The sequence below is a fragment of the Penaeus japonicus genome, unplaced genomic scaffold (assembly GCF_977035675.1).
Source record: "Penaeus japonicus unplaced genomic scaffold, GWHDUDI00000001_assembly GWHDUDI00000031, whole genome shotgun sequence".
NCBI classification, from domain to species: Eukaryota; Metazoa; Arthropoda; class Malacostraca; order Decapoda; family Penaeidae; genus Penaeus; species Penaeus japonicus.
In genome coordinates, this window is record NW_028234433.1 from 4,008,153 (window position 1) to 4,017,204 (window position 9,052).

The window sequence follows — 9,052 nt, forward strand, 5'->3', positions numbered from 1 at the left end:
ACACACACACACACACACACACACACACACACACACACACACACACACACACACACACACACACACACACACACACACACACACACACACACACACACACACACACACACACACACACACACACACACACACACACACACACACACACACACACACACACACACACACACACACACACACACACACACACACACACACACACACACACACACACACACACACACACACACACACACACACACACACACACACACACACACACACACACACACACACACACACACACACACACACACACACACACACACACACACACACACACACACACACACACACACACACACACACACACACACACACACACACACACACACACACACACACACACACACACACACACACACACACACACACACAGAAAATAAGTAAAAAAAGCATGCATACACATCTAGAAGAACATATCCACACACACACACACACACACACACACACACACACACACACACACACACACACACACACACACACACACACACACACACACACACACACACACACACACACACACACACACACACACACACACACACACACACACACACACACACACACACACCCACACACACACACACAGAAAATAAGTAAAAAAAGCATGCATACACATCTAGAAGCATATCCACACACACACACACACACACACATGCATACACATATACGCACATCCCGAGCATGTGTGCGTGTGTGTGTATACATATCTGCAAGTCAGTCATTGCACACGCAACAACCGCCTTGTCGTGATTCAGAAAATTTGAAGCGAAGTTCATCGGAAGACCAGGAGAGATTGCACAAGAAGATGGAAGAGGAGAAGGAGGAGGGCGAGGAGGAAGAGGTGGAAGAGGAGAAAAGGGAGGAGGAAGGGGAGGAAGAGGGGGAGGATAAGGAGAAAAAGGAGGAGGAAGGGGAGGAAGAGGGGGAAGGTAAGGAGGAAAAGAGGAAGAGAAGAAGGAGGAGGACGAGGAGGAAGAGGTGGAAGAGGAGAGAAAGGGAGGAGGAAGGGGAGGAAGAGGGGGAGGGTAAGGAGGAAAAGAGGAAGAGGAGAAGGAGGAGGACGAGGAGGAAGAGCTAGAAGAGGAGAAAAAGAAGAGGAAAGGATAAGGGGAAGAGGTAGAGGATAAGAGGAAGAGGAAAGGAAGAAATAGAAAGAGGAAAAAAGACTAGAAGGGAGGAAGAGGGGGAGGGTAAGGAGGAAAAGAGGAAGAGGAGAAGGAGGAGGAAGAAATAGAAGAGGAGAAAAAGAAGGAGGAAGGGGAGGAAGAGGGGGAGGGTAAGGAGGAAAAGAGGAAGAGGAGAAGGAGGAGGACGAGGAGGAAGAGGTGGAAGGAGGAGGAAGGGGAGGAAGAGGGGAAGGGTAAGGAGAAAAAGAGGAAGAGGAGGAGGAGAAGGAGATGGAGGAGAGGAGTAACTCAAATGGGCGAAGAGGGAGGAGGTTGGGGGGAAGGGAGGAAAAGGTTAGGGGGAAGTGGAGAGGATGGTGGGGGGGGGGGGGGGGGAAGGGAAGAAAGGAGGATGAGGGAAGGGGAGGGTGAGAAGGCTGTCATGTTATGTAGTGTCTGAATGAGTGATTGACTGAATGAACGAATTAAATCAGTTATGTATATCTAATTTATTCACTCGGATTGGCTTTCATTCTTCACTACATTTATTCATCTGCGCATTTATTAATTCATTTTCAGTGATGATTCGAGTGACTGAATTATGAAAGCGATTAACATATGGAAGATTAAGTAACTCCTTCGCTCAGGGAACAGACACGGTTCATTTCGAAGCCAAAGCATCATCTCAGATTAGCATCGCGTTGCCTCACCTTCTCCAAGACCTCGGTGCCCGGGTACGACTCTCGGCCTACGACCCTCTGGCCACGACCCTCTGGCCACGACCCTCTGGCCACGACCCTCTGGCCACGACCCTCTGGCCACGACCCTCTGGCCACGACTCCCTGGCTCTGGCGATGTGGCACTCTCGTTGCGTCTCTCTTCACGACCTGACTATCATGTTGACTATGATCTGCAGCGACGTCATTGCCGGTGGAGTTGACATGATGAGAGTAGAAGTGCGTCTTCAATGGCAGTATTTTATCGGAGTAATAAAATGATAGCAGGTATTTTCTCCCTTGCGATAAGGGCGGTGATAATGTACTTTGACATGCGCCTCGACATGTCGGGAGGGAATTTCTGAAATGATCTCGTAATTACGACTATTTCAACGACCTTATCCCACAATACATCTCACTCTACAGTACTTTCCCCGCGACTGAATCCACGACCTTTCCCTGCTATACCTCCCTACGACCTGCCTTCTACGACCTCTTCCATCTCTATCACCTTCCGCGGCGGCTTATATTTGTTTCCGAAGACGACACAGACGGGGATTTCCCGGTCATCTCCCTCACGTTCTCGGCAATGCCTGGCTGGACTCGACCTCGTCTGTTTCCGGCTCGGGTCGTAGGCGAAGGAAAGGTCGTCCAGGGTATGGTATTAAAGGATATTCGGCCATGATAAGCTATCAGATCATCTTTAGCTCATGGTAATGGAAGGTCATGAAAAGATATATATAAAAAAAGATAAGGCAATGGAACTTCTTAAGGAAGATTGGTCGCTTATCCATGTTGCGTTTCCATCGAGGTCATTCACCCAAAAGTTGATTCCAAGTACATTACAAACACAGTATAAAAAAAAAACATGGTATTCCAATACACGCAATGTTGAACCCATCATTGGATCGCTCGGTATCCCAATACATGTAATTTCGGTACTAATGTTTTCTCCATTTATTTCGCAATGGACATCCATTCTCTCTCAACATCCACCTCCGCCCCGAGGTTACTCACAGTGCAATAACCTTGTTGAAGAGCGTGCAATGGGAAGAAAAGAGGAACAAGAACGAGAGGAAAGTGATAAAGATATGCAACTAATAATGGCGATATATAGATAACATGAGATTTGAAGAATGTTTTTTTTTACTATGTATGTAAGGTGAATTTGCTGTGATGAAAGAGAGAGAGAGAGAGAGAGAGAGAGAGAGAGAGAGAGAGAGAGAAAGAGAGAGAGATAGAGAGAGAGAGAGAGAGAGAGAGAGAGAGAGAGAGAGAGAGAGAGAGAGAGAGAGAGAGAGAGAGAGAGAGAGAGAGAGAAAGAGAGAGAGAGAGAGAGAGAGAGAGAGAGAGAGAGAGAGAGAGAAAGACATAGAAATGGACAGAAATCCAGCAAATTAATTTAGATTTTCCAAAGAGACAATAAGAGGATACATTTAGATTCCACAAAAAGACAACAAAATTTATCTAGATTTCCTAAAAAGAGATTCAGCAAATTGATATCGATTCCACAAAGAGACAACAAGAAAACACACTTAGATTCCACAAAAATGATTAGAAAATACATTTAGATTCCACAAAGAGACAAAAAAAAAAGAAAAAAGAAAAAAAAAAAAAAAAAATACATCTAGATTCCACAAAGAGACAGACAACAAGAAAATACATATAGATTCCACAATAAATAAAAAAATAAAAAAATAAAAAATAAGAAAGAAAATTTAGATTCCACAAAGAGACAAGAAAATATATTTAGATTCCCTAAAGAGACAGACAAGAAAATACATTTAGATTCCATGTTTGCAAAGAACTGTTCCTCTCTGCTTGACTGACACATTTCATGCATCCTTTATGCAACTTGAGGGATGAGTGCCATTCGCCTGACCTAGATGCTGAGGGATCTTGTGTTTGTGTTTGTTTGTTTATTTCCTTGTTATTCTTTTGATAATGTTAGTGTTCTGACTCATATCTAGCCTTCAAGTTTTTTTTTTTTGTTGTTGTTATAATTGCTATTTATATTGTTGTTGTTGTTAATATTACTATTATTATCTTTGTTATTATCCTTGCTATTTTTATCACTATCATTACCATTATCGTTATTATTTTATTATAATTATTTTTAATAATTATCATCTTTAATATCATTGTTATTCTCATAAATGCTCTCATCATTATCGTTATCATTATTATCCTTATCATCATCATTGTTATCCTTATAAGTGACATTGTTTCTATAACCACCCTCATTATTAATATAATTACAATATTACTACTGCAACTATTATTACCATCATTTTATTAATCTATTCCTCTTATTTTTCTTTTCCTTCTTTCTTCTCTTGATTTAGGGCCGAGATCGTGGAGTTTGAGATAATTTGTTTTTCTTCCACGCAGGTGTAATTATAAGATGAATATTGCGTGCATGGAATTATAATCATTTTATAGATAAATGCTTTGCTGTTAGAATAATGTGAGACTTCAAACAAATATGGTATCTATTATTATCATTGTCATTATCATTATAGTTATTATTACTGTCATCGTTATTTTAATTATTATCATCATTATCATAATCGTCATAATTTTATCCTAACCATTATCATCCTTTTTCTTTTTGTTATAAACGTCTCAGATTAAGTGCACAGAGATATGAATATATGATAATATAAACAGGTTGATGGGAAATTAGAGAAATAAAAGGATAAAGATAAGATAAGGAGAATTAAATAAGGTCTGAAAATATATGAAATCAGAGGAATATTTGATTAAGATAAAGATACCAGTTGATAGATAATACATGAAGGAATGGATAATTAATGCAAGTGTATTGTGCGTGTGTGTGTATGTGTGTGTGTGTGTGTGTGTGTGTGTGTGTGTGTGTGTGTGTGTGCATGTGCGTGTACGTGTGTGTGTATATAATAATGATAGTACCATGTCATGTCAAATTTCCTTCTTTTCAAAATGGAATCATCTTTTCCCTCTCCCTTATCCTCATATCTTCACCTCCGTCGTAATCCGGCAAGAGAACACGCAATAAACAACGATAAACATAGAGAACGAAAGCAAGATAATTATGCAAAATTTATGCACTTGCAGCGACGTCATTGCAGGTAAAGTCGACACGATGAGACTAGAAGTGCGTCTACGATGATAGTATTTTATCGGAGTAATAAAATGATAGCAGGTATTTTCTCCCTTGCGATAAGGGCGGTGATAATGTACTTTGACATGAGCCTCGACATGTCGGGAGGGAAGTTCTGAAATGATCCCTTTTCTGAGTGTAATAAGGAAGGGGGGGAGGGGGGAGGGGAAAGGGGAGGGGGAAGGGGAGGGGGAAGAGGAGGGGAGATAAGAGAGGAGACGGAAAGGGGAGGGTGAAGGAGGGAAGAGAAAAGTGAAGAGAGGGATAGATAGATAGGAAATACGTGGAGAGAGAGAGAGAGAGGATAGAAGATAGAAGATAGAAGAGAGAGAGAGAAAGAGAATTAAAGAGAGAAAAGATAGAAATAAAAGAGAGAGTGAGACAGAATGCAGATATTACCTTACTGTATTAAATTACTTACCACCCCAAAAAAACCCCCCCCCCCCCCCCTCCATTCCCGCACGCTCTCGCTCGCCGCCTCTTCCGCCCCCCTAAACCCCTACCCCCACTGCCCAATGGTCGTAAGAATCGGTAATTGCGAACAACAAACAAAAACGCGGTTGTTAACTCGGGTCGTTATTGCAATGGCATGACTGCGGTCGTTATTGGACGGGCGCCGTGACCTTCTCCAGCGAGGTCAGAGGAGTAAGGGACAGGGGTCACCTGGTCTGCCCTCTCTCGCGATCACCCCCTGACCGGCTCACCCATAAACCTCCCCCGCCCCACCGTCCTCACCTCGTTTCCAAAGTTTGAGTGGATGACAGTGACATGACGAAGCGTTTGTGTGTTTGTGGTTTTTTTTTTTTTTTTTTTTTTTTTTTTTTTTTTTTTTTTTTTTTTTTTTTTTTTTTTTTTGTTTTTTTTTTTTTTTTTTTTTTTTTTTTTTTTTTTTTTTTTTTTTGTAAGAGGGCTTCTGTTTGTGTGTGTGTATGTGTGTGTACGTGTTTGTGTGCGTATGCGTGTGCGTGCGTGTTTAAGATTTTTTTGTATGTGTATGTATGCTTTTGCAGATATAATTGTTTGTGTGTATGTGTATGACAACAAGATTACAGCATGGCCCCTACACTCATTTACATACTTTAATCAATTCCCATTTCCATATCGAGGTGACCGTTCTTGCAACACACACAAGAGGAATGCAACAATCAATGTCTCCTACTTGTCATCGTCTCAACTTCAAGGCCTATAGTGTGCAATTGCTTTCTCTCGTGCCTGCATCGCGTGTCGTGTTCGTGACTGTTTGCGTGTCGTCGAGGATGGGGATGCTTGCATGGGACACGGTGCTTTCTGCAAGCACTCTGGTCTTCAGTTTGTTGTTGTTTTTCACACTCGCTTGATCCTGTCCTTCTTGTATTTCTTCTTCACATCATTTTTAAAAAATCTCATTATTATCGTATTCCTCAGGATTATCATATTTTTCTTTCTTATCATCACTATCACTATCATCATAATCATTTCTATCATCATCCTCACCACCACCACCACTCCCTCCATCTCACTGTCACTTAGAAACCGCTCAATATTTGGGGCTTTCAACGGAGCGTTTTGACAGACAGGCTAATCAACAAACAGCTGATCACGAGTCACTTAGTCCCTCGCCAATCACAGCTGATCCATCAACCGACAGACGAGGCCCTTGCCATCAACTCAAGCTGGAGTTAATAAGCTTCTTCAAGTCAGGAAGGTCAGAGACGGATTGTGAAATGTGTACAGGGAGGTGGGAGGGATGGAAGGAGGAGGGGGAAGGGAGAAGGAAAAATACTGGGAAGGAGAGAGAGAGAGAGAGAGAGAGAGAGAGAGAGAGAGAGAGAGAGAGAGAGAGAGAGAGAGAGAGAGAGAGAGAGAGATGGAGATGGAGCAGGAGGATTCGGAGGGAGAAAGGGAGAAACAGAGGAAGGGGAAGGGGGCGAAAGAAAGGAGGAATGAGGGAAGGAGGAAACGGAGGTGAAAGAGAGGCTGAAGAGAAGAGGAAGGGTAGAAGGAAAAGGAAGGGAAGGAGGAAGAAGAAGAGGTACATGAAGAAAATGAGGAAAAGGAGAAGGAAGAGGAATAGGAAGGGGAAAGAAAGGAGAAGTTGAAAAATGAAGATATGAAGGGAAGAGGAAAAGAAGGAGATAAAGATGGAGGAGGAGAATGCATGAAAAATAAAATCACTAACAAACAAACAAACAAAAAGAATAACCGAAGAAGGGAAAACGAAGAAGGTGAGAAAAAAAACATACACGAATCAACAAGAAGAAAACTAGGAAGATGGCAATGACGGAAAAGGCCGCAACTCGGCGTGCAGCCTAATGATCCGTCTTGAACGATCCATCCCGGCCTTAGACCGAGGTGAACGCGCGCCGCTCGCCAACTCGCTCGCTCGCTGCAGGTTAGCAACTTTTCGCTCGAAAGTTGACTCCCTTAGCAAATTCGTAGCGGCTTTTGCTCTCCCGGTGGTGAGTCAGGGACGCGCGCGCGGTCGGTCGGTCGGGAGGTTTTCGCAATCGAGTTTCAAGAAGAACAAGGGGAAGAAATTATAGATGCATGATTTGGCAAGGATGATTGATGCAAGTTGCACAAGTTGAGGTAAAGGAAGGAGGGAAGGGGGAGGAGGAGGAGGAGGAGGAGGAGCGAGTAAGGGGAGAAGCAGAAGAGGAGGGTGGTAGGGGGTAGGGTGGGGGTGGTGGTGGGTAAGTAGCATCCCAAAGTTAATACCGAAAACGATTTCTTTCCCCAATCCTATTCTTTTTTTTCTTTTTTTTTGACTACTTGTTCGATCGGATCCAATCCCTTTCAACGGAATCTAATCGCCAGCGAACTCGGCGCGGCGGTACGAAACGTATTGTCGACGCGAATTACGTCTTTCGCTGTGACCGCATGTGATTACGGTAGAGGGGGAGGGGGAGGGGGATGAGGAGGGGGGAGGGGAAGGGGAAAGAGGAGGGGGTGGGGGAAGGGGGAGGGGAAGGGGAGGGAGAGGGGGGGAAGGGGGAGGGGAGGGAGAGGGGGGGAAGGAGGAGGAGGAGGGGAAGGGGAGGGGAGAGGGAAAGGGAAAGAGGCAGAGGGGTGGGGGATAGGAAAAAAAATGGGGGAGGGGGAGGGGAGGGAAGGGGAAAATAGAGGGGGAGGGTAAGGGGAAGAGTGGGAGAAGGGGAAGAGAGGAGGGGGGGGGGGAGGGAGGGGAAGAGGAGGAGGAGGGGGGAAGGGAAGTAGGGAAGATAGGCAGAGGGGTGTGGGGGAAGGGATGAAGAGGGCAGATGGGGTGGGGATAAGGGGGGTATAGGGTGATAGGGGGATGGGAAAAGGAAGAAGGGGAGGGAGAGGGTAAAGGGAAAAAAAGGGGAGGGGAGGGGGAGGGAGAGGGGGAGGGGAGAAGGGCCTGTAATTTCCGTGTCTTCCATCCACGGTCATTACCAAGTCAAAGCTGCTGTCTGGCATTCAGTCTGTTTTGTAGCCAGGTAGCTAGTTAATCGTCAGTTAGCCGGTCAGTTAGATCCGCAATCAGTCAGTTACCTAATCTGCCTGTTAGCATGCGTTTAGTTATTCAGCCAGTTGGTTAAACAGTTAGTAGGTTAAGTACTCGGTTAGTCAATTAATCAGTCAGTAAAGTAAGTAGTTAGCTAAGTGGCCGATTAATCAGTCTATTTGAAAGTAAAGTAACCATCAAGGCAGTCAATTAGCCAGTCAGTTAATTGAAGAAAGACCTAAATAAAGAAAGAAGTGGAAAACGAGACCTATCATCAGTTAGTCAGTTAATTAGACAGTTAGTCAGCCAGAAAATTAGTGAGTAAATGAGTGAGAAAGTGAGTGAGTGAATAAGTGAGTGAGTGAGTGAGTGTGTGAATGAGTGAGTGAGCGAATGAGTGATTGAATGAGTGAATGAATGAGTGAGTGAGTAAGTAAGTAAGTGAGTAAGTGATCTGAAGAAAGACCTGAAAAAAGAGGTGGAGAGGAAGACACGTATAAGCAATTAGTCAGATAATCAGTCAATTAACCTATGAATGATTGCACGAGTGAGTGACTTAATCTGTCAATCAATCAGAAGAAAGTCCTGCGAGTGG